A 22,500-nucleotide genomic window follows, 5' to 3' on the forward strand; every position below is an offset into this window, starting at 1 on the left:
TCACAAAGGCCACTAGTCCCAATAAAAGCAAGTATCTAAAAAGCACAAAAGAGCCTGTTTCACTGAGAAGTATCATTTTGCAGATGCAATCAGGAATGAGTGCTACTGGGAACATCAGGAAAAATGTTACTACTACTAGATTTTATTAGGTTTGAAAGAAGACTGAGGGAGTAGAAGGGGGGGAAACACATTTTGAAGTACAGGAGGACAAGAAGAGGAGGAAATATGAGGTTTTTAATCTGGTTTAAAGTAGGACCCTCTAATGTCCATGTGAATTTTAATGCATAAAGCTTAGCTAGAAAACAGTGAAAAATATGATGCTTTTGGATGACACCAGGACACACTGAAGGCTAGCCACAGAAGGACAGATCTCATTGCTACTCTAAGCTACAGGACAACAAAGGCTCCTTAAACTCGATGGTATTTAAAAGGATCTGACTTTGTTAGAGCTATCAGCAATAAGCACAAAACACAAATCACTTCAGTACACTACTGTTACCTTAACCAAAATATTTTTTCTTTGTAAAAAAATCTGCTACTCATGTTCCTCAGAATTCCAGTCTTTTGTGGATTTTTTTTAAAGCTATCCTTCAAACTAAAAAGTTACCTTTAATACTACAACATGACCAAAGAATTCAGAAGTTAGAAGCATGCTGCTTACTCTTAAAAAAACACCTTTCCACTAAGGATTTCCCAGACCTCACTGACAGGAGTTACCAGGATGAAAGGCTCTGTGGTCTATGGATTGTCTATGGCTTGTTACTAAGAAATCACACTCTGTGCTGTTCTGCTGCCAGCAGAAGGGTATCCACCTCCACACCTGCTTACTGCTCTCCAAAATGGGGACAGGACTCTGCTCTGAAGTGCTTAAAGAACTACACATGAAAATGACGAAGTATAAGCCCTAGGATTAAGCTCTGTCTTCAGAACATTTGAGCACCTTTCTACGCAGCTTGCTTCTGTACTTCTAGCAAAATACCTATTACATATTATTCTTCTTGAGATCAGTGCTCTCATTAGCTTCAATTTTTGCCCACTTTTCTTCTCCTGGTAAATTTATTTTTGCCTACTTTTTCAAAGCTTCTCTGCACAGTCCAACCTAGCAATATATATGCCTGCAGGTGGCCACAGTCACAGATTTAGGGATGTTTCTGTTTCCTATTAAAGGCTTCTGTAGCATAGGAATTTGCCACATTTATTGCTGAATTGGGTTCTTATTGCTTTATATTCCCCTTTTATTTCTGTTCCCTTAAGCCTTTTCCCCAATAGTCTCCATCTGTTTCTTTAATCACCACCTACCTTTCCCATACAAGTTCTTCCCTTCCCTTAACTCTATCCTCCTTGTTGTCTAACCTTTTCCTTTACTGCCTGAAGAATAACTTCCACTTCCTCTCCTCCTTATCAGCATGGACTCTGGTAATTCCCTTCTCTTTCCATGCACGGTGCCAGAGGTTGCACAGCTCTCTACAACACTGCTAACAGACGCTTCTCTACCAAAGCAAGCCAAAAATCCTCCTCCTCCTGTAAGTCACATCACAAGTCCCACTGAAGTGAATGGGGATACTTGAGCAAAGCCAACAAGATCTATCCCTTTGTGTTGTTTTGCCATAGCAACGTGAACCCAAGTTTCTAGGCCATCCAAGGCGGCCTTCACAGCCAAAGCTTTTTCACTTTTTGTTTGTTTGTTTTATGCATGGCAACCATTTAACTCATTTAACCAGTTTTTCTCCCATTTGTCCATGTTGGTTCCCTATGTGGATGCAATGAATACATGCATTCCACACATAAGTAGAAAAGGCAATCATTTGTAATCAAGTACACTCAAGCTCAATAAAAAAAAAAAAAAAAAAAAGAAAAACCAAAACAGAAATGGATAACTACATGAGCAGTTCTATAAACTTAGAACAATTTTTGAAAGTTTATTTATAACCCCACTGCTATTAAATATGCATTTTGTCATCTAAGAAAAAAGAAATATGTTATTTATCCTCCGTCAATTCTGTGTGATTTGCACATGTACAGATCAAAAAGCTGACTAATGGGGTTAGCAAATATTGATGTGGAATTGAAAATGTGTATGTATTTTTTTAATGCCTATGTCCAAGGCATATACATGAAGTTCCACCATTCAGAACTCAAAACAGTAACTTATTCATAAACTATTAAGGGGACAGATTCTGGTTTAGAAACAACAAATTGGTTTCGTTTTCAGGGAATATATGAACAGTAATAAAACTAAAAATCCTGACGTATCAAAAGCCCAGGGAAAAAGTAACTCTGATGTCCTGCAGTTCACATGCTGCTGTGCTTGTAATGGGACATTTCAACAAGTCACAGTTAAAGGCTATGGGAACTGGACAAGTGCCAAGGGAAGATGTTTTATGCCATTTAGCAATTGTGCCCCTCTATACCATGTGATTTTTGTTTTAACATTTTGTTTATTTATTTTCTTATCAATGTATTACAATGTAGCCTGTCAAATTACAGGAAGCCACAAAATACACACAGATGAGTCCATAAAAGATGTGAAATCATTCCACCTTTTTAGTAACAGTTTACTCAGGTTGGTTTTGTTACCTGGTACGTATTTTGCCCACAGCCGGCATGAAGCTCTGGTGTGGATGAGAGTGTCTATTCTCAGTATCATTTCATAACCAACTTTCCCTTCAGTTTCCTAATGGGTTTTTGGGTTTGTTTTTTTTTTAATCACCTGACTTGAATTGCTGTGAGTTTAGATCAGAAAAATAAAGTCATGACACCAGACACTGTGGAAGTTTCAGCTGAATAATCATTGCACAATATAGCACAAAAGTAAGAGACAGTTTACAGACACAGGGTAAAAATCATACTGTTTTATGTTCCCAGGACTTCCCTTCCCCCGAAAACAGGGAGGTATGCAGCTGAATCTTTATAGGCTGAGGGGCAAGGTTTTGCTTACCAAGTGTAAACAAGAGAATAGCCTCTTACAGGATCAGGATGTAGGAGGGTTTCAATAGGTGGAAGGGAAGGAAGTGCATTCGGGAGTCTTTTAGTGGAAGGAGTACACAAGACTCTTCCACGGGTAGGAGACTGGAACAGATTCCTTTTTGACAACAGCAGAAATTCCTAGAGGTTACCAAATCTCTACAGAAGGGAGCGCACGTGGCACTGAAGACACAGTTTAACAAAGACAGCCTACATACAACTTGAGTACCAAATTAGAACTTTTCTACTTCAACGTAGAGCCCTCAGGGACATCCTGCATCAGAGCATCTCTAAAGGGAGCGGAGAAAACAAGATGTTGGGATGCTGTACGGTTCTTATACTATAACAGCTCGAGCAATCTGCAATCCAGTACCAGCTTCTGCCACATATTTTCTGTGCAACTTGCAGTTAGTCTATTTTTTCACAAGCAAAAAAGTCGTAACAGGACCTCAACATGGCCATAGCAATCCCCCCATAATACCTACCTAGAAAGGCAATACTACTTTAGGCAGTTCTGTTTCCATCTTCTAGTTAGAAGATGGATGAAAAAAATCTCACTGCTCGTATCAGGGAATACCAGTGGCACAATTATATGCCATCTTCCTGCTGAACATTCATGTAGCAGGAAGAAGAAAAAAGCAGAGACTTCTAGAAACGTACATACATAGACTGAGTTAAAGTTTTCATGGCAGCCCAAGAAATCTATAAGTCTCAAATCTACATTTAAATAAAACACAGGTTCCCAATGAACTCAACCAGTAATATCTCACCAAAACTAACAGGGACCAGGCTCATGTTTTTTTTAAATGGGACTTGCTGCTTCTGAAAAGTTTACCTGGAAACAAAAACATTTCTAGTGCACAGGAATCTTCAGGCTGAACAAGATCATAAATTGCATGAAACAAATCTCTACAACTTTCCCTCCTCATAGTTAAATTTCTTTGGCCTAATTACTTTTTTTTTTTTTAATGGTTTCTAATTGGAAGCAGAATAGGTTTCCTGGCAGTGGACTATCTTACTCTTCATAAACACAGTAGTGGCCAAAATCCTCACACAAATTTCATTTATCTTAAGTTTTACTTGGCTCCGTTTCTAATTGCACACCTAAACTAAACAGATAACGGCTCTAATGTACCTATCAATACAGATATAACCCTAGGGAAGGCACCTCCTTGTGGAGAAGGAACCACAGCAGGATGGAAAGTTACCAACAACTCAGCAAGACTTCTTCCACTCAGGGTAAGAGATCTCAGCAAATTATGCTGTCAGTGAATCCTTGGTGCTGTTATTTTTTCAAGACTAAACTGCAAAACCCTAAAACTGTATCTAGAAATATTCTAGCTGGAACCCTTCTACCAGGAAAAAAGCTAAATCAGTCTCTGTTGGATTTAAAATCTTGAAGTGACCTCTATACATGTAGAAAAGTGGTTTTGAAACCATGGCCTATAAATACCTGAAATTCTCTGGGTTAATCGTGAAAAACCCACAAGGGGTAATAATGAAAAGGAAGACTATGGCATTAAGCATAAATTCACTACATAAGGATGCAATTCTCTTTGTGGGAGGGGAAAGATAAAAAAAAAAAAGGTGGTCAGCAAATTGAACAGGACTGAAAATCTGCGTTTCCCATTACAGGGGAATTGGACGAGGTGATACAAATCAGCCCTCCCCACTGCCGCTAGCCGTAAGATACTACAAGATGTAAATTAACAGGTTAGAATATTAACTACTAGGTCCTTTAACCACATGCACTATCAAAACCACATTTTGGAAAAAACAACAACAAAAAAACAAAAGAAGTGTGTATTAAATTTTGCTCTCTAGAATAAGGCCTACTCTAGAAAGCAGGTAGATTAATAGATTATTTCTTTAGGTTGCTAAACAAGAACACAAGATAAACACATTTATCAAAAGTTAGCTGTTAGCCACTAAATTTTCAGATGCACATCTGTAAGATAGGAAACTTCTCCCACACAAACAAGGAAGACCTTAAAGTGCCACACAGTTAAAAGAGTGAGTCAAAAGGAGCTTCCCTTTGCGTAGGAGTAGTCTACCCTCTCCCTAGCTGTCTGCCAAATAACCAGTGTAATTTAATTTGTTGGGCAGAGAAACACATTCAGGTCAAGGCAAAACTTTTTTCATAAAAATTATCATTTATAAGCACTGTGATGAGGATTTGTTTCAATCAAGATATGCATCACTGGCACGTTCCACTCGGAATGGAGATATACTCCCATATAATTTTCCAGAAGGAAATCACCATACCTCATCGTTGGAGTGAATCAAACCACCAGATCTACAAGTATTCAGAAACACTGGTCATTTTAAACACTGAGGAAGTAATCCATCACATAGCACGAGCTGTACATACTGAAGTGACTTGGTCCATTCGTGTAATAAAAGAAGACCCATCTTTTCAAATACCACAATAGCTGTTTTGTAAATCAAAACAGAATTTTGCTTCACTCAAAGCATTACCAAAAACAAAGTATTCCACTGATGATAAAATACTACCATAGCTCTCAATCACGTTGTGTCAAATGTAGCTATAGTCTATAAATTACTTCTATAAATCTAAGACAAAAGAGGACATACCTTCGATCTACCTTAAGCTTCTTGGCAAATACATACATGTATTTAGCAGATCTATACTATACAGTAAGCTCACTGGATACTTTGGGATTTTTTTTATTGTCCCTAACTCACACAATCAACCTACACTGAGTCCCAACAGAATATGCCTATGCTTACAAAGGAAATCAGAGTATGAGTGAATTGCCATTCTTTTCCAGTATCATTAACAACACCTTATGTATCACTGCCTTCTGTGCAGAAAAACAACTGATACATGTTAGCTCTATAATTAACCTGTTTCACACCCATGACCTCTAGGTAAGCTATTCTCCTGCAATCTAAACAGGTCTCCCAGCTGACTCCCAAAATCTTACAACATGTTGCAACAGAGAGAGAGGAAAAAAAAAAAAAAAATCTGAACTTGGCCAACTAGTGTATTGAAATTAGGCAGACTATTAAAGAGAAGTGCTAAATATAACGGAATTAAATTTGTTAATAATAAACAGATATAGCTCGTTTTAAGTACTATCCACAGAATGAACATAAAATAATGATTTTCACATTTTCTTTAATAAATCCATTTTTTATTATAAATACATCAAACTAGCATATTTTGCCAGACATAATTATTTGTAAGCAGTAAATTCAACAATATAACACTTACAATGCAATACATAAAATGTTCTCTGCTGAACCTGACAAATCTGACTATTTAGATACTCAAGGTCATAAAGGATGTTCTTTTAAAAACAAAATCTATTTTGCCAGAGGGGAAATAAAAAATATGCGCTATATACAAGGTAGCGGCTTTAAACTCCCTCTTTCAGTGATTTCCGGAGATGTGCAAATCTGTTTCATTTTGGCTACCACAGAGTTAACTGTTGCTGTAATAGCACAAGAAATGCTGCTCTATTGGATGACTGCCAGCACATAAAAATGCGAATCCACAGTTATGGATAAAGCAATTCCAATTGCACTACTTCTTTGCTAGTACGTTTTTATGGCAAAACATGCTTCTATTCACGAAGTGGCTAGAAACTAGCACACCACTGTTAAACACCACAAATACTACTGCCACAGAAGTAATGCCTATTTATAATACCCAAATATTTTGTGGAACTAGATCAAAAGTAATGTGATTGCAAAGATATTTGCAATCTGTATCCAACAGAGAATTTTCTGAGATCTATATAAATTGCCCAAGACTTGGTAATTTGTCTTAAATGTTAACAGAATATTATTGGAGATATCAAACAAAAGAATTTTAAGACAAATTAGGCAAGGCTTTAGTGCTATTTTCAAATAACATTAAAACAGAAATCTCACTTTGACTTTACAAACTAGGTACCTCAGCATCTCAGAGAACCATATAGAGGAGAAAGTTTTGTGATTCCACAAAAATGATGGAAGAGGGAGATTGTCAATGGAACTTAACATGCATCATTTTGTACCTTCAGTATCTGGCAATGTCAGATAACAGTCTTAGAAAAGAATGCGTGGCCATTGGAATACACGTATACCTGGTCACTGAAACAATGGGAAGAAAATTCATATTCATTTAATACCTTGGTATGCAGTCAGTGCCATTCCAGAACCAGAGGAGCTTCCTTTAAACCTGACCTGGGACTGTTTATTTCAATTGAACTATATTTTGTCTCCACTTGCTCCAAGACTTAATGCTAGGAGAATATACAATTGTTATCACTCACAAGTAGCAAATCAGTTACTCCGTGGCAAATGCTCCCAGGCATGTTTTTACCCCACCATCAGTAAAAGACAGCTTAACCCCAAGTATAAGCAGCAAGATATCTCACATTTACTGCAGGGTAAGAGACCGTTCCCTGGCTCTTACTGGGGAATAGCTGACATGCTGCAAATTCCCATTCTTCACTTAGCATTCAGCAATCTGTTTGTATACCCATACCTTTAAGTATTTGCCATTTGGCTGCATCAGACTTCACGGACTAGAAAGCAATATGGATCAGTGCATGTCATCCAGATAACCTTCTCTGGCAACAGCCTTTACATTCAGCATTCCTGGCACAAAAGATGTAGTCAATTGTTACGCCAATAGAAATCAAAAAGAAAAATCATTATTGATCTGTGCTGGGAGCATCAGTTGATCTTTACAAAAATAAGCTAGTAATGACTTCTTAAAAACCTAAGAGAATATCTAAAAATAATCTCTCTTATGAAAACCCTAAATACTAGGAATAGTTTCTTGTGAGAATACAATCTTTTTGCAACTCAACCTTAGCTCTCAAGATTTCTACATAAAATCATAACTTTGATTCAGTAATAGTTTTACCGTAAAAATATTTTGTCTAGCTCATTATCTAACACTTTACAAAATTACTCAAAATATCATTTCTTGGGTTTAATTAATTCACCTCAAACATCTTCAAAGAGAAATTTCACTTAAATAAACCTCAAATGTTTTTTCAAGTTCAGTTCTGGCTAACATGACAAAAATTCCATTCAGAAGAGTGGGAGACATGCCTGCTAGAGCAAACTAATAAACAAGCATTCAAAAATAACGTGTTTATTCCAATGTATGGCTGTGAGGGGTTTTTTTCAAGTAAATTGACACTCATCTTCTAAAGAAATACTATCAAAAGTATAGGCCCAAAGTTTTAACAAATTGCAACTGTGCTAGGAAGAGAGACTTCATAGAAAGTTTTGTGTTCCCCCTGCTGGTTTAGCAATTAACTTCAAAACACTGTTCCCAGAGGTAGGCATCAAGATGCCGGGGTCTTAAAAGATGTTTTGCATGCCAGAGAACAAAAATTTAAACTTACTTTTTAAAAGAAATCACATCCATGGTAGATATCATTTAGACGCTCTGACTAAATGAGGCTCAGGACACACAAAATGTGCATCAGAATCAATGACCAAACAAGACCTCCCCAAAGAGAGAAAGCACAGTAGAAGAGAAAAATTTGAAGTGTCACTTTAAACTTAACAAGGTTGGACTATAGCAAACAATTGGGGGAAGCAAGTTTCAGAGTAAAGGACTCTTCACTGAAGGAAGCCAACAACCTGCCCCCCCTCCAACACCCGTCCCTCCCTTCCTCCCCCAGCTAGCCGGGAATGCCGAGCACCGGCGGCAGCAGTTGGTGTCGGCCCAGGTCTGCCTCCTAACAAGAGCAGCTCCTCCTCAGCTAGAATTGAAGACCTGTAAGCTTCCATGGGTTAAACTGGAGCTCTTCAAAAGAATAAGCATCTTCCATTAACATTTTGCTAACACTCTTGTTAGAAATACTTTGACAGGACACCTGTGCAGGGCTAATTAAAACACAGCTACCAACTCATGTTGTCCCTGGCATCCATGGAAAAAAACACGGACTGTAAGGGAAATAAAGTATTCCTAGCAAGTGATAAACAAACAGATTTTGTCTTTGGAAGAAGTTGTATTTACACGTGTAGTTTTAAAGTCTTCCCCGTGTGAGACTATGATAGCAACAGTGCTCCAAGTCACTATGAGCCAAACCTAATAGTAGAGCAGGTGGCTCTCTTACTTTGGGTTTTCTCTCCAGAGGAGGTCTACTATCAGCCTGCTTGGCCTCATCCAAAAAAAGTAAATAAATACTTATTTTGGGGTAAATACAGACCCAACCAGGAAAATTTCTTTCTTAGAACGAAACCATGGCACTTGTTCATCCCAGTCTCTAACTGGTTACAAACCCTGTCAAGAGGTTTCTGTCAAAACTGGACTGGGCTGATGATCATACGTTTGAGAAGGAAATAATTAATGATGGCAATTAAATTATAACAGCTAGAGCTTAACACAACTGAGATAAGTAGATTTACATCTGGTTACATCCACAGCAAGTGGAAAAGGCGTAACCACACACACAGCTACACCTGAAGTCCTTTCTTTTGAAAAGGACAAGAAGTATCATCTCCCATACTGTTTGACTTCAACGACAATAACTTTGGAACTACAAGTGCATCCGAAACTGGGGAAAGTTGGAAAAGTTACTTAATTTACATCTAACTTTAACGGCATATTATTGTTATTGCTAGGAGAGACGAACTCAGAAGGCTGCAGCCCGTCGACTCCAGCACATCCCCTGTAAAACCCGCAAGGGTAAATCCCACAGGTCAACAACTCCCCAGTGAAACTGTAACAAAGCGACATGACAGGGGCCTTCGCGTTTTCCTCGCACACGCTGAATGTACGCTCTGCTAGTATATTACTAAGTTCCCAGCTGGCCTCCTTGCGGGTACGATGACCCCCACAGGCACAGCAGCGTTAGCATCTGTAAAGGATTTCGCTCGGTGCCCATGAGGAACTCGCCCAGCAGGTACCAGCCGGCCTGGCGCAAATGATCTTCCTCGGGACACCTGCGGCTTCTACCCGCCGGAAGCCCACCTCACGCCTCTCCACTGAATTCTCGCACGGAGCCTGCACGTTTGCACGGTCCGGACCGGCGAGCCGCTGCCAGCGCGCCTCACCGCCCACGCGCGGACACTGCCCGTCCCACCCCCTCGCAGGTCCCGCACCCCTGAGCCCGGCAGCTCCGCGGAGGCCGGCGGCCCACCCCCCCCCCCGGGACCCTCCGGGGGCCCTGCCGCCGCGCCCAGCGCCGCCGCCCGCTGCTGCCCCCCGCTCAGCCCCGCGCAGGCTGACGCGCCGCGGGGCGCACGCCCCGCGACCGCCCCAACGGCCGGCGCGCCCCCGCGGGGCGCCCGGCGCCTCCGCCCGGCCCGGGCCGCCCGCCGACGGCGCGGGGGTCGCGGCCGCCGCACCTACCCGGCAGGAGGTCGGTCCACGCCGCGTCCCGCGGGGGCAGGCGCACAGCAGCGCGGCTACGCCATGGGCGCCGCGGCGCCGGCCGGCCGGGAGGGGACGGGACGGGACGGGAGGAGAGGGGAGGGCAGCCCTCGGCGAGGCCGCCCAGCGCCGGCCACTACTGCCCGGCCCGCGGTGCGCGGGAGTAGGAGGCGCGCAGCCGCCCGCCCGGCCCCCAGCCCGCGAGTAACCCCATGGCGCGGCAGCGCCGCGCACACGGCGGGGCGGGGCGGGCGGGCGGCGGGCGGCGCCGCGCCACCATTGGGCGCGGGGCGGGGACGGCGCCGTGACGGCCGCCCGCGCCCGCCCCTCGCGCCCGCTGCTGCCGCCGCGCGCGCGCGGCCCGGGCCCCGCGCGCCCCCGGCCCGCACCTGAGCGCACACACAGACATCCGCACGCACGCATCCCTCCCGCGGGGGCAGCGTGACGGTCGGGCCGGCCACGAACGGGGGCCGGCCACGAACGCAGGCCGGCCGCACCCCGCGCGGCTCAAACCCCCACGGCCGCGAATGGGGGCCAGGGGGCACAACGGCGATAGACCCCGCACGCGGCAGCGCCGGAGAGCGGCGCCCTCCCCGGCCTTCGTTGGCGACCGCTCTAAGCGCTCTGCGTAGAGAAATACGCTGAGCGGTTGGCGTATCACGCCCGCTAATCGCGTTTGGAACGCGTACGCGATGCCGGGCGCTCACCGTAGCAGGCGGTAGGCGCTAGCAGCTCTGCGCCTACGCGGTCCGAGGGCAGCGTCCCCCCGGGCCGATGTCGAAGACCTCCCGAGCCCCGCTCGGCTGCCGGCGCGGCCGCTGCAGCCGCCCCGGGAGGGAGCGAGGCCGGGGCCGCCCCCTCAGCGCAGCGACCGCAGCGCGCTTTCTTGGGAAGCGCGGTAATGGCACCCGAAAGCCGAAGTCTGAGTGAGTTTCGGTCAACGCCGCACGGTGACACCGTGTGCGCGGAGCAAAATAGTCCAGACCAGGCAGCGTTTGCCACTTGACGGTAGAAGATAACAGAAGGTGTCCTTCAGTACAGAACACGCTTTTAAGCTTGTCACAACTCCCGTTTTCGGCAACGTCAAGACTACTGAATTTTGGAGCAAACTGTCATTGAGGGAGCCGCATCGTGGGTGAGGAGGCCTTTCCACCCATGGCCCAGCTCGACAGTAGTTTTCTCCTTCAGCAAGGATGAGCTGAGAATTAGTTTCCGACGCAGTGTCTTAGGACGACAAGGACGGGTTTGTGCTGCTCTACTGTTCTCATCACCTATACATCCTTTAGAAGTCAGGGTAACTCTTAGCACTACTGGCACTTTGCAAAACATTAATACAGCAAAGCTCCCGTTGCAAAATTGAGCCCTAATCCCATCATTATCCAAATAAGCAAATATTCCTGTATAGGTGTGGAGACCATGCAGAGATACAGAGAAATGCAGAGGAGTTTCACAATGTTTCAACAAAATTTTACTAGTTTAATCTGCTTTCTTACTGCAGTTGTTTTATAGCACTGTTTGACTTCATTAACCATCAGGCCGTTTGTCCCCAAATTGTCAATGAATGCCGAGTTCTTCCATCTACCCAAGACGTCTGTTAAGAGAGTTCAGATGCAATTTTAGCCACTCTTGAAATGCCGATTTGCAACCTGGGATAATCCATTGCCACTTACACTTAATTTGGAGCTCCACCTATTTGGACAAGTCTTACTCGTACAGTTCTGCTGCACATACCATACATCAGTAAATGGCTGGGTCCTGGGAAGTGCTGAGCACCCCCAAAGACTAGGCCTCAAAACTTCTACATTATCTGTATATGAGACCTCTAGCAAGCAAATCAAAGGTTGCTATATAATAAGCATTTAGTCTGCATTAAATATTTTCGTGAACAGCCTTATAATACCTGCAGAAACAAGTAAAACACAAGTTCAGACTGCTTGTTGGCAGCCTAAGCTCACTTACACAATTTTTTATTTATTTTTAGTGTTTGAAAAGTTGCACATGTTGGAGCATGACTTACTCCTCTCATCACTCTCAGTCTATATGTAGGATGTAAAATCTTTGCAAGAGAGATGTGGAGGTGGGGGAAGTCCCTTCAACAAAGAAGAAAATTAATATTCTACAGCACTAAATGCAACGTATGTATTTCAATGCATATTGTGTGTCTGCTATATTTCCGCTAGCTGAAATTCCAGAGCGCTGATTAAAAATGGGATTGAAACTTCAGCAAACCAATTATTTTTAAATACTCTTTTAGGTCCCAATCCCGCAAAGATTAAACTAAACAGATTAGGTTCACTCAAATGAGCAGCTATGAAAGCTCTTCAAGTTTGCGAAGTCAAATGTGTGCACAAGTCTTGGCAAAATCAAATTCTTTGTACGCAGGTCTGGCCCCAGCCAAATTATTTTCACCATTTTCACTGATGTTGGTTAAGAACTGATTTTTGTCCTTGGAGCCAACTCTGTTAGCTACTGAGCATCCTTGACCATAGTTCAGACTTTACTCTATTTCCCCTGGTGTCTGAAAAAGTTCAAGACTTTCCAAGACATGCTCAAGACTGATTTTTAGTTATAAACTAATATGTAACTCAGATGAGAGTTGATGTATATGAAGTTCATGTATATGAAGACATGAAAAATTGCCACATAAAAGTACAACTAGGTGCATGTCACCCAGGAACATAATGTTATACAGTTGGCTTTGGGAATTTTTTTCTTTTTTTTTTTTTACATTTCATGGCAGAATAAACAGAAAACACCTCATTTCCTATTAAAACCAAGGAAAATTCCAGTAATCTTAGCTGTAGTGTTCAATCTTTGCAGCTGTAGAATAAAATTATATACATAATTTACATTTTTACTTACTTTTTAAGTATTTGCTGATCTAGGGATTAACTTCTTGTCCAGGGCAGGATTATTTCACTTAGCAGGCATTGGCCCAACCCAGCAATTTAATGTATTGTCCTCACTAAGATGTATGAAAGCTGTGACAGTTCACTTCTTCTGCAAGAGGTTTAGAGGTTTTCAGAGTGCTACAGAATTAAGCCTAAGTAAATATCAATTCTCATCTTACAAAATATGAACCAAGTTAAAACTATTAACATCACTTGGCAGTTTTAAATTTTTTTTTTTTCCTCCTTTCCTTTTTTTTTTTTTTTTTTTTAAACAGCATGGATTCTGAGTCATTAGCACCAACGCTTTTATTTGCACAGGCCCATGAAATTCAGTAGGGATACTTCTGTGGATAACAACTACTCATTTACTAGTCACACAAAATTAAGGGCCAGCTGCAATTACTAACTTCACATTATGGTCATAAAGCTGTAACCTGCACCGAAGAGTCAGCTGAGTTCACATCACCCAAGCCAGAAGCAGTATCAATCCACTAAAATGTCATCCAACCTCAACTAACTAATCCTTCCCAGGGATAGGGCTTATTAATTTGGATACCATTCTATAATCATAGAATCATCGAATAGTTTGGGTTGGAAGGGACCTTTAAAAGTCATCTAGTCCAAACCCCCTGCAATGAGCAGGGACATCTTCAACCACATCTTCAACCCTGTCCAACCTGACCTTGAACACTTCCAGTGATGGGGCATCTACCACCTCTCTGGGCAACCTGTTCCAGTGTTTCACCACTCTCATGGTAAAAAAATTTCTTCCTCATGTCTAGTCTGAATCTACCCTCTTTTAGTTTAAAACCGTTACCCCTTGTCCTATCGCTACAGGCCCTGCTAAAAAGTTTGTCCCCATCTTTCTTATAAGCCCCCTTTAAGTATTGAAAGGCTGCAATAAGCTCACCCCAGAGCCTCCTCTTGTCCAGTCTGAACAACCCCAACTCTCACCCTTTCTTCTTATTATTTTAGATCTTTACAGTAATGAGTGGCATACATATACCCGCCTTCATCAGCCCTAAGCCAAAGGTCTTCACATCACGCTCTGTTATAAGGTACAGACACATCCCATGTTACTCTGGGTTTATGTGAGCCCAACAGCCTTGGCATCAGGCACATTCTTGAGTGCCCAACATACCAGATATCCACTAAGGAGCTCAGCTTAGCACATTTACCACTGATTCAACAAAAAACTTCAAGCACATAATTTTAAGCAGACACTACTGAAGATCACATAGCGTTATTTATACTTAACCGATGCTGTTTTATTGAACCAAAGCCACAGCGTTCAACTTGTGAAATCAAATTTCACATAAACTAACATTTTTTTTTAATAGATTTGAGTTTAACAGCAGAATTAAAGTTCACTTGTTCTCAAAACCTTACCATACTAAAAACATTATTGCCTGGGTAATTTCCACAGTTTTAAGAAACACAGAATCCTCTCTGCCTTCTGTAATGACGCTAGACTGGGGCCTTGGGACTAAACACGGAGCTAGGGACTACGTGCTGTAGTTGGTATGGCATTGAATATAAATTCTGCTAATGAACATATTCTTACGATGAATCCGCTGCCACAAGTACAAGTGGGCTTTAAATAGTTACTGCAGGATGTAGGCATCAGATGATCACTTGCCTATTTATAGCACTATTTAAAAGTACTTCACCCACCAAAAGAAATGGAGGGTACAATAGCTCTACAAAATGTTTATTCTCAAATTGACTTGGAGACTCTAATCCTGAAAGCACAGACTTCCATAAATGAGCAACTTAGTATGAAAATGTTTTCTTGTCATAAAGTATTTCAAGATCACAGAAATTATTCTCAGACATTAGTAAGGACTAATTCTCACAAAACTCTGTCTTACTTTATACAGTGTCTAGAATCTTTTCAAGGCTAAAAGATTGTCCCACCTCCTATAGCATTTAAAAAAAAAACAAACAACCAAACAACAACAACAACAAACCCCCAGAGATAGGAAGGACCACACTGTTCTAAGAACTGCTTGACCATTTGCTTTTAAATTTATCTATCATGTTCTATTCTACATTAAGTCAACACAGGTTCTGTAACCCTAGATCCAGAAAACAGGCCAGCAGCCATGCTCTTGAAATACTAGAGAAGCATTGGTAGTTTTGAAAGTCCACAAGAGAGTAAATATCCTAATTTGCTAAATGTCAAAAAAGGAATGGATGAGTAGGCATCTTGCAAGTACATCTTTTACATAAGGCTGGTTTGGAACTGGGATCAAGCACAAGGAGTATGTTTAGATGAGTGCAGTTATTGTCCAGGTCGCCCATTCTGTCCCTCTCTGCTGTAAAATGCTATTATTTAAAATTAACTTTGTGTTTTAAGATGAAGTGTTTTATTGTGCAGCTGGAGGCAGGGAAAGGAAAGGTCTAAAAGCCTTAACTGTAGGCTGCTGACTAGGTATGGGTTGTTACGCTGCAATAACTTCATCATTACAGTTATATGACTCTACCCATGCAACCTTTAATAGGAAGGTTCAGTTGATAAAATTAAGCCATTAAAAGCTTCTTAGGAAATAACTCATTAATACAAAATAATGAGGTAAAATTCTACATTCCTTACTGAATGATCCTGCATTCCTTGAACACCTAAAACTTTTGCCAAAGGTAAGTAAATGTTAGTGTTGAACTGTTAGGCTTGTCTACACTTGAAAATTACTTTGGATTGAGGCAGGGAATGAATTTCAAGTGCAGCAGCAAATCTGGAGTAATTCCAAACACAGACAAGTCATATACGACCCGATCCTGGAAGGTACCATGGGTTTTGAACTCAAAACTGATGCTACATATCCAATTCAAATAACACATTCTTAAAGACTTCAGATTAAAAAAAGGAAGGAAAAAGACCAAAACCCTCCAGCATGACTAACCATCCCCTTTGTGCCTCCCATTCTTACCTGCATGCCTTGCACAGGCTCCCCTATACCCAGCACTCCTCTTTTACTGACTCTGATATGCCCCTTACCTTCCTTCCAACATTTTTCTGATAAGATGTTTATAGGTCCTCAACCTAACAAGTGCAAACACAACAGACCAGAAGAGGGAGGAAAGAGAGGGAGATTGTATGAGAGAAGGGAAAAATCAACAAAAGATCAAACAAGAAAAATGTGAAACTAGCATACCTTCACTGCTCAATCACTTCTTTCTGGCTGGATCCCATTCCTCATATTGCATGTTGTCTGTTTAGAGCTCAATCCAAAATCTAATCAAATAGGTAGAAGTTAATAGGTGACTTTAAACTCTTCAGTTCTGGACAATTCTCTTTACATTTGATCATAACACACCTAGAACTTAGTCATATAAAAATTATTTCATAAATAACATATACACATACTTTCAGATTCAAGCCCACATATTAAATAACTCATATTCACCCCTGTTAATACTTAAAATATGGAATTACACATATGACTAAAATTGCACATGTGGTTTGCAGGATCAGGTCCCAAACTGCTGTATTCTGTTTTGAACTTTATACTGCACGGTTGTGGTTTCAAGACCATATTATGGGTGGAATTCTTTGCAGCCAAGATGTAAATATCACAGGCTAAAATCTTCTCGTGTATACAATGGCCTAATTATTTTATTGGGTTTTATTTATATAATATCCACAGTGTGGCAAATGTTTCACTGAAAAACATCACGACAAAGCTGCTGCATAGAGACCCAACAACTTCAGTTAGCAAAGGTAAGTGAAAGAAAGGAATGCAAGACAAAGTAATTGAGCGTTGAAGTTTGACACATTGTATTAGTTATGTGGCTTGGATATTTTCTCTTAGCTCTTTTGATCTTTTGTTGATTTCTTTTTCTCTTTTTCCTCCCTTCCCAATCTGATTTGATTGCAAGGACACAATCCACTGGGTCATGACACAGAAATGGAAGGAAACTCAAGTACAGTCTGCCTCACAGATGAAGCAGAGCCAAAAATCAAGCAGCTAGGTACATAGTCATTATCTTTCATAAGGTAAATTTCATCCAGCACAGTAAAAATGCCTGAAATAAGACTGCTTAAGTGATATTTCTGTCCCAAAACAAAATTGGCTAGATGTTTAGAATCTTGCTGTAAGTCCCAGTAAAATTAGAAAATTTCATGTGAATTAAAAAAAAAAAAAACCACAAAACCAAAACCAACACAAAAATAGAAAAAAACAACCAACCAATAAAACAGAAGTTGCACGTCCTTATTTTATATAAAGCTACCATTTTATTATCAGTCTGTTTGCAAAGGGGCTTGAGGATGAGGAGGTCACTAGATGTTTATAAGATGATACAGTATGATATTTTTGGAGCCCAATTTAGGTAATCACTTTTAAAGGGGAACCATAAAATGAGTCTCTCTTTAGTATACAGTTTGTTTCCAAAATTGCTCCCCCACAAGGAAAAGTCACCCATTTAAACCTACTAGCTATATGAACTTAAATACCAACCTGTGGCAAAATTTCTGGATTTGGGAATCACTGCGTGATGTATCACCCAGGCTCTAATTTATCTCTTGTTTGAACTCCGAAAGTTCAAGGAAGGAATTCTGCACTGCTGCTCTGTGCTCATGTTTAGAACTGCTCCTGGAGAACACACCTTTATTTTTCTTTTGTAATGGAAATTACCAATACTACTACAAAAGAAATGTGTAAAAGTGCTTAATTTTATACTTTCCTATGTGACTTAGAGTTTAGATCTGGCTGGAATTATGAATTAATGTAAAAGTTTTTCCTTCACATATACTGTGCAGTGTTAAACTATTTCAGAGGACATATTCTTTTGTCTTTGTGTATAAGAGTTAGAGTCTTTTTGCAAGCATTGGATCTCAATTTCATCCCTCCAAGTGATCTGTAATACGTTACATTCCTCATTTTGCTTTAGACTGCTACTGATTAGTGCCTAATGTTGGATATTTGTTTTTCCCATGTGTTAGTTCATCATCCTTGGAATTACAATAATACATGTGCCAGGGAATATGACCTATCAATCTTAACTGTCCTCCATTAAGTCTGAGTGGATATATAAGACAAGTGCATACATATAATATTTGAAGGGTTTACGCTTAAATTTGACACATAATTTACTGCTGGAAGACTTTCATGTCATACGTTGATTCATAAAGTATCAATTATTTAGTGTAGGTGTGTGTGTATTGCTATCAAAATCCATTCTTTGTTGCCATTCACACATTAAAAAAGCCAAATGCAAGTTTCTTTTTCCTACACAAAAGATCAAGAGAGGTCTTGAGAAAAGAGAGGGAGGAGGTAAAACAACCTAACCTATCTGCTGCTTTACCAAACCTTGAGAGAAAAGATTGGTCTATCCAGGTCTTGGGTCCCTTGATTGCACTAGTGAGAATGGGGCTTGTGGAGAAAGACAATCTTTCAACATGGAAGTCCATGCAAATAAGCTGAAAGCAGCTGAAAGCACCTTGAAACAAACTGACTGACAATAGCAATCATAGCACACATCCAAAGACAAAAAATGTGAAAGATCTATTCGCAAAGCAGTCCAGAGTATATTCAACTAGCTGTATTTTCATTAATATTCCTCACTAAGGGCCCAAACACAAGCCTTGGTAATTATCACAGCTGCTTCTTGTAACCCACCAACATGCCCTGCCTTGCACAATTTAACAAAAATTTTATGTATTTCTGAATTATTTGTTCCACAGAACTGACACTGTCAAATATGAAGGCGATAATGAGCTGAAGGACATCAGCAAACGTAGTACATCAGAGCCAGTGGCCCCAGTGTTATCACATGGAAATTGCCTAAAAGCAAGGACAATCCAGGCCCTGCTATATCACAGGGCTGAGAACCTTTTGTACAAAACAGGTTGCTTACACTCGCCACATGTGAACTGTGCATCTGTTGAGCCATCTGAAGTATATCAGACAAACAACAAAATTCCACACTCAGTGCTGTTGAAAGCCATGGACAAAAAGAAACAATCAAAGGCAAGTTATACTTTTAGCAGAGATCATAAATTTCCGTATCCACATATGAATTTGCTATTCAGGTCTTTCAATTTTGCTGTTGCCTTAAGGATTAATTTTATCTCGAGGACTGGGAGCTCCATCTGCACCAAAAATCTTTTTTCTGAGGTATTTACAGCCTGGCATGGTAGGTGTCCACCATAGCAATATAGGTCTGCAGGAGGTTTCAAAGCTCATACTGAAAAATGCATGCTTTTCTGAACTAGCCAAAATGTACCTAAAAAATTCAACTTGCATAGGGTGTAACAGACCAAAATTACTATAAAAGAAACATCATGTGCTTGCATTTTCTTTTTGATACTGCATTTGTTTCATTCAATTGCTCTTGGGGGAGGGGAGTGAGAAAAGAAAAAAAAAAACAAAACAAAACACAAACCCATTTCTACACAACATACTCTTTTTAAAACATGGAAGGATAACATTAACCTACTCTAGAAAACATACTGATCCATCCAAGTACATACAGACAGAGAAGAAAATCTATAAACCAGAGAGCTCTTTGTTATCTCACAGATAAAGAGAACACATTTTTTCATGTTACTTAGATATCTACATATGTAGATATAAAGAAGCAACAGAAGCAGAATAGTTAACTATATTTAAAATTGTTCCTAATGTGTGAGCCACAAAATTATCACTATGAGGGTGAGAAAGGCCTCATGCTAAAGAACATTGGCTGGCCTCCATCTGTCTCATCCTGTTTCTCCCATGAAATAGACCAACCACTTTGTTAATGAACAGTAATTAATTCCAGAAGGAATAGGAGATACAAGAACAGATTCCCATAATCATTTTTAAAAAGAACAAGACGTGTTAATGATCAGACTGTGGCTATCTGTCTATTAACAACTAGCGCAGTACAACAGGAAGGGGTCTACAGAACAAAACCGTATGTGTTGAGGGTCTGATGTCTACAATACAAACAGTTTATGGGGAGGTTTCCAACCAATTCCAGTGTGGACTGCACGTCCATTAGTTGTTGGAGCATGTTAGGTCCTGGGTCACAGTTTAATTTCACCCAGGAGGAATCCCATTTGTGTACTCTGAGATTGCAAACCGTCTTGCGAACCAAAGCCCCACATGTGGGAATGGCCAGGAGGTTCATTTCCAAAGCCTGCTCCTGATCTAACCTAAAATGCTGAAATAGGCATTTCCTATTATCCCAATACCTCACAGGACACAATTTTAGTCTAACTGCTCTACAGGGACCCACATGGGCCAGAGAAACTTGCAGACAAGATACTGCAGGGCACTGACAGCACTAACACTTGCTGCCTGCCAAATAGATGCATCTGATACTATTCTGAGATGTTCACACTCAAAGTGAATTCAAATTCACAAAACATTTTTAGATCTCTGCTTCTACGGGTTGAAATCTATGCCAATGCAGAGAAACAGCTTTCATGTACTGCTCTGCCCTTCTTCATTCCTGTTTTGACTCCATGTGGCTTCCAGGCTTTGTACTGGCCCTCTGCTAGGGACAATTTCACTGACTGTCCATGAAGGGATTGTAGAATCCTTCTCCCCAGTCCTCTTTCTCCTCTCAAACAAAACACAAATGACTCTTGCATTACACTTGGAACCTTACGTATCCATACATGTATGTGTGAGGCATATATACCAGAGGAGATACTGTCTTGTGCTTACCTCTATTTCTTAAATGCTTTTACTTCTTCAAGGTAAAAATATTCAACACAGTCCTATTTCATTGTATGGAATAGAGTTCAGATCCCTGAAGAGAAAGCAGCTGAATTCTTTGGGTCCAAATTTTCAATGTTAGAAATCTAAAAGGTAGCAAATTCTCTTTAATGCAGAAGGGATTACAAAGGTAGTTTCTTAATGGGTGCATGATAAATCCCACATACATTCATGATAAAACAGATTTATTTAGCATAGGTATGAGAACACTTTGGGGTTTTTTTTTTTAACCAAAACCAAGAGTGTTTTCTCTGATGCAATATACTTTCTTTTACCTTTTATGTACAAAAGCATGATAGCAAGAAATGAAACCATCCATCCAGCAGAAAGGCTAAGTTAGCATCTGTTAGGTCAACTTAGCAAAAAGACAGACAAAACATATGACTGAGTTGCTCTCTTTTCCAATTACAAGAAATGCAGTTAATGTTTGAGAGTAATTCCTATCCTAAGTAGTAAAACTAAAGCCCATGTTGGGTTTTTTGTATTTGTTGATTTTCTGTGGGTAAAAAAAGTCCAAACCAACATATTCAGCAGTTTAGTTGAATTTTCTTGTTCTACATGTAGTTTTTGAAATACAGGTTTGTGGTACTACTCAAAACTTAGTCCTTGGTAACTATTAGCATTTTATTAACAACGCCTATGTGTACATTTTTTACTGTAACCATATACATCTCTCATAGGGGCATAAGCTGGGGACCATCCTTAGCTCATAGTTGGTTTCCCCATGCAGCCACATGTGGTGAACAGCTGTAGAAGTTGTAAAATTGTCTTTACACATTGCACATGCTGTTGAATATAATATGCATACACATTATGTATGAAGCAAGTCCTGAAGCAAAATAATGCACTGAATTTTTTTTTACTTATTTTTGTAAATATTTGGCGTTCTATAAATTAAGACAAATGTTTCTTGCCTAATTTTTTTCAACAGAATAATAGCACTTCATTATTCAGAATTGCAGGTTTACCAGTTCTTACCATGAGCAAGCCTTTTAACCACCTCCACTATGGCAAAGAATCAAATGCTGTCAAAAGTGAAGCTGCAAAGCAACTGTTACTATGGTATTGTGACCAGCTCCACTGCAATAAAGTATAGAAATGAAAATGTAAATTGTTACTTAGATATACATTTTTCTCCAGGGTGCTATAAGCAAAAATTGAAAACAGCTGACACTGAGTCACCCTTCTAGATAATAAATATTGCTAATATGAATCTGATGTGTTAAAGGGTGGGAGGAAACTCCAGAGACTAACACTCCCCTCATTAATATACTATCACCAAATTGAAAGAAAGGTGGGGTGATTTCCCCACCTCTGGTGAGTGCAGCTAAATCAATCTCCACAGAGATACCTTATCTGCAAGGCTCAGGAAAAAATATCTGAAGAGTAAATGGTTAGCATTTGGAATGGACCACACTGCACGAAGTAACAGCTATTTCATAAGAGATTTCCCATGGTAGATATTCCCAAACCCAACTACAAGGTCTTTGCTCCCACACCCTCCACAAATGATATTATTTGAATGCTGTGCTATACTATTAATATGCGCAGGGCAATTTTAAGCAACAAAGTACATATAGGCAAG

General features: G+C 40.6%; 1 protein-coding gene and 1 long non-coding RNA gene across 5 annotated transcripts in view; one reads left to right on the plus strand and one right to left on the minus strand.

Moving 5' to 3' along the window:
• TGFBR3 (transforming growth factor beta receptor 3) overlaps positions 1-10,544 on the minus strand; it is a 125,336-nt gene extending 114,792 nt beyond the window's left edge. For 2 of the 3 annotated variants that reach the window (XM_069789219.1, XM_069789220.1), the window contains exon 1: positions 10,295-10,544. The gene's annotated coding sequence lies outside the window, so the exon portion shown is untranslated. The remainder of the gene's footprint in view (positions 1-10,294) is intronic. The other variant, XM_069789218.1, reaches the window with a different exon arrangement.
• A 244-nt stretch (positions 10,545-10,788) lies between these two features.
• On the plus strand, positions 10,789-22,026 carry LOC138686417 (uncharacterized). Of its 2 annotated transcripts, XR_011325773.1 has the most exons (4): positions 10,789-12,450; positions 16,854-16,927; positions 17,086-17,178; positions 18,893-22,026. It is a non-coding gene; the product is annotated as an uncharacterized lncRNA (long non-coding RNA). The 2 variants fall into 2 exon arrangements; XR_011325772.1 differs by lacking the exon at positions 17,086-17,178.
• The last annotated feature ends 474 nt before the right edge of the window (positions 22,027-22,500 follow it).

The sequence above is a fragment of the Haliaeetus albicilla genome, chromosome 8, assembly GCF_947461875.1.
Source record: "Haliaeetus albicilla chromosome 8, bHalAlb1.1, whole genome shotgun sequence".
NCBI lineage: Eukaryota > Metazoa > Chordata > Aves > Accipitriformes > Accipitridae > Haliaeetus > Haliaeetus albicilla.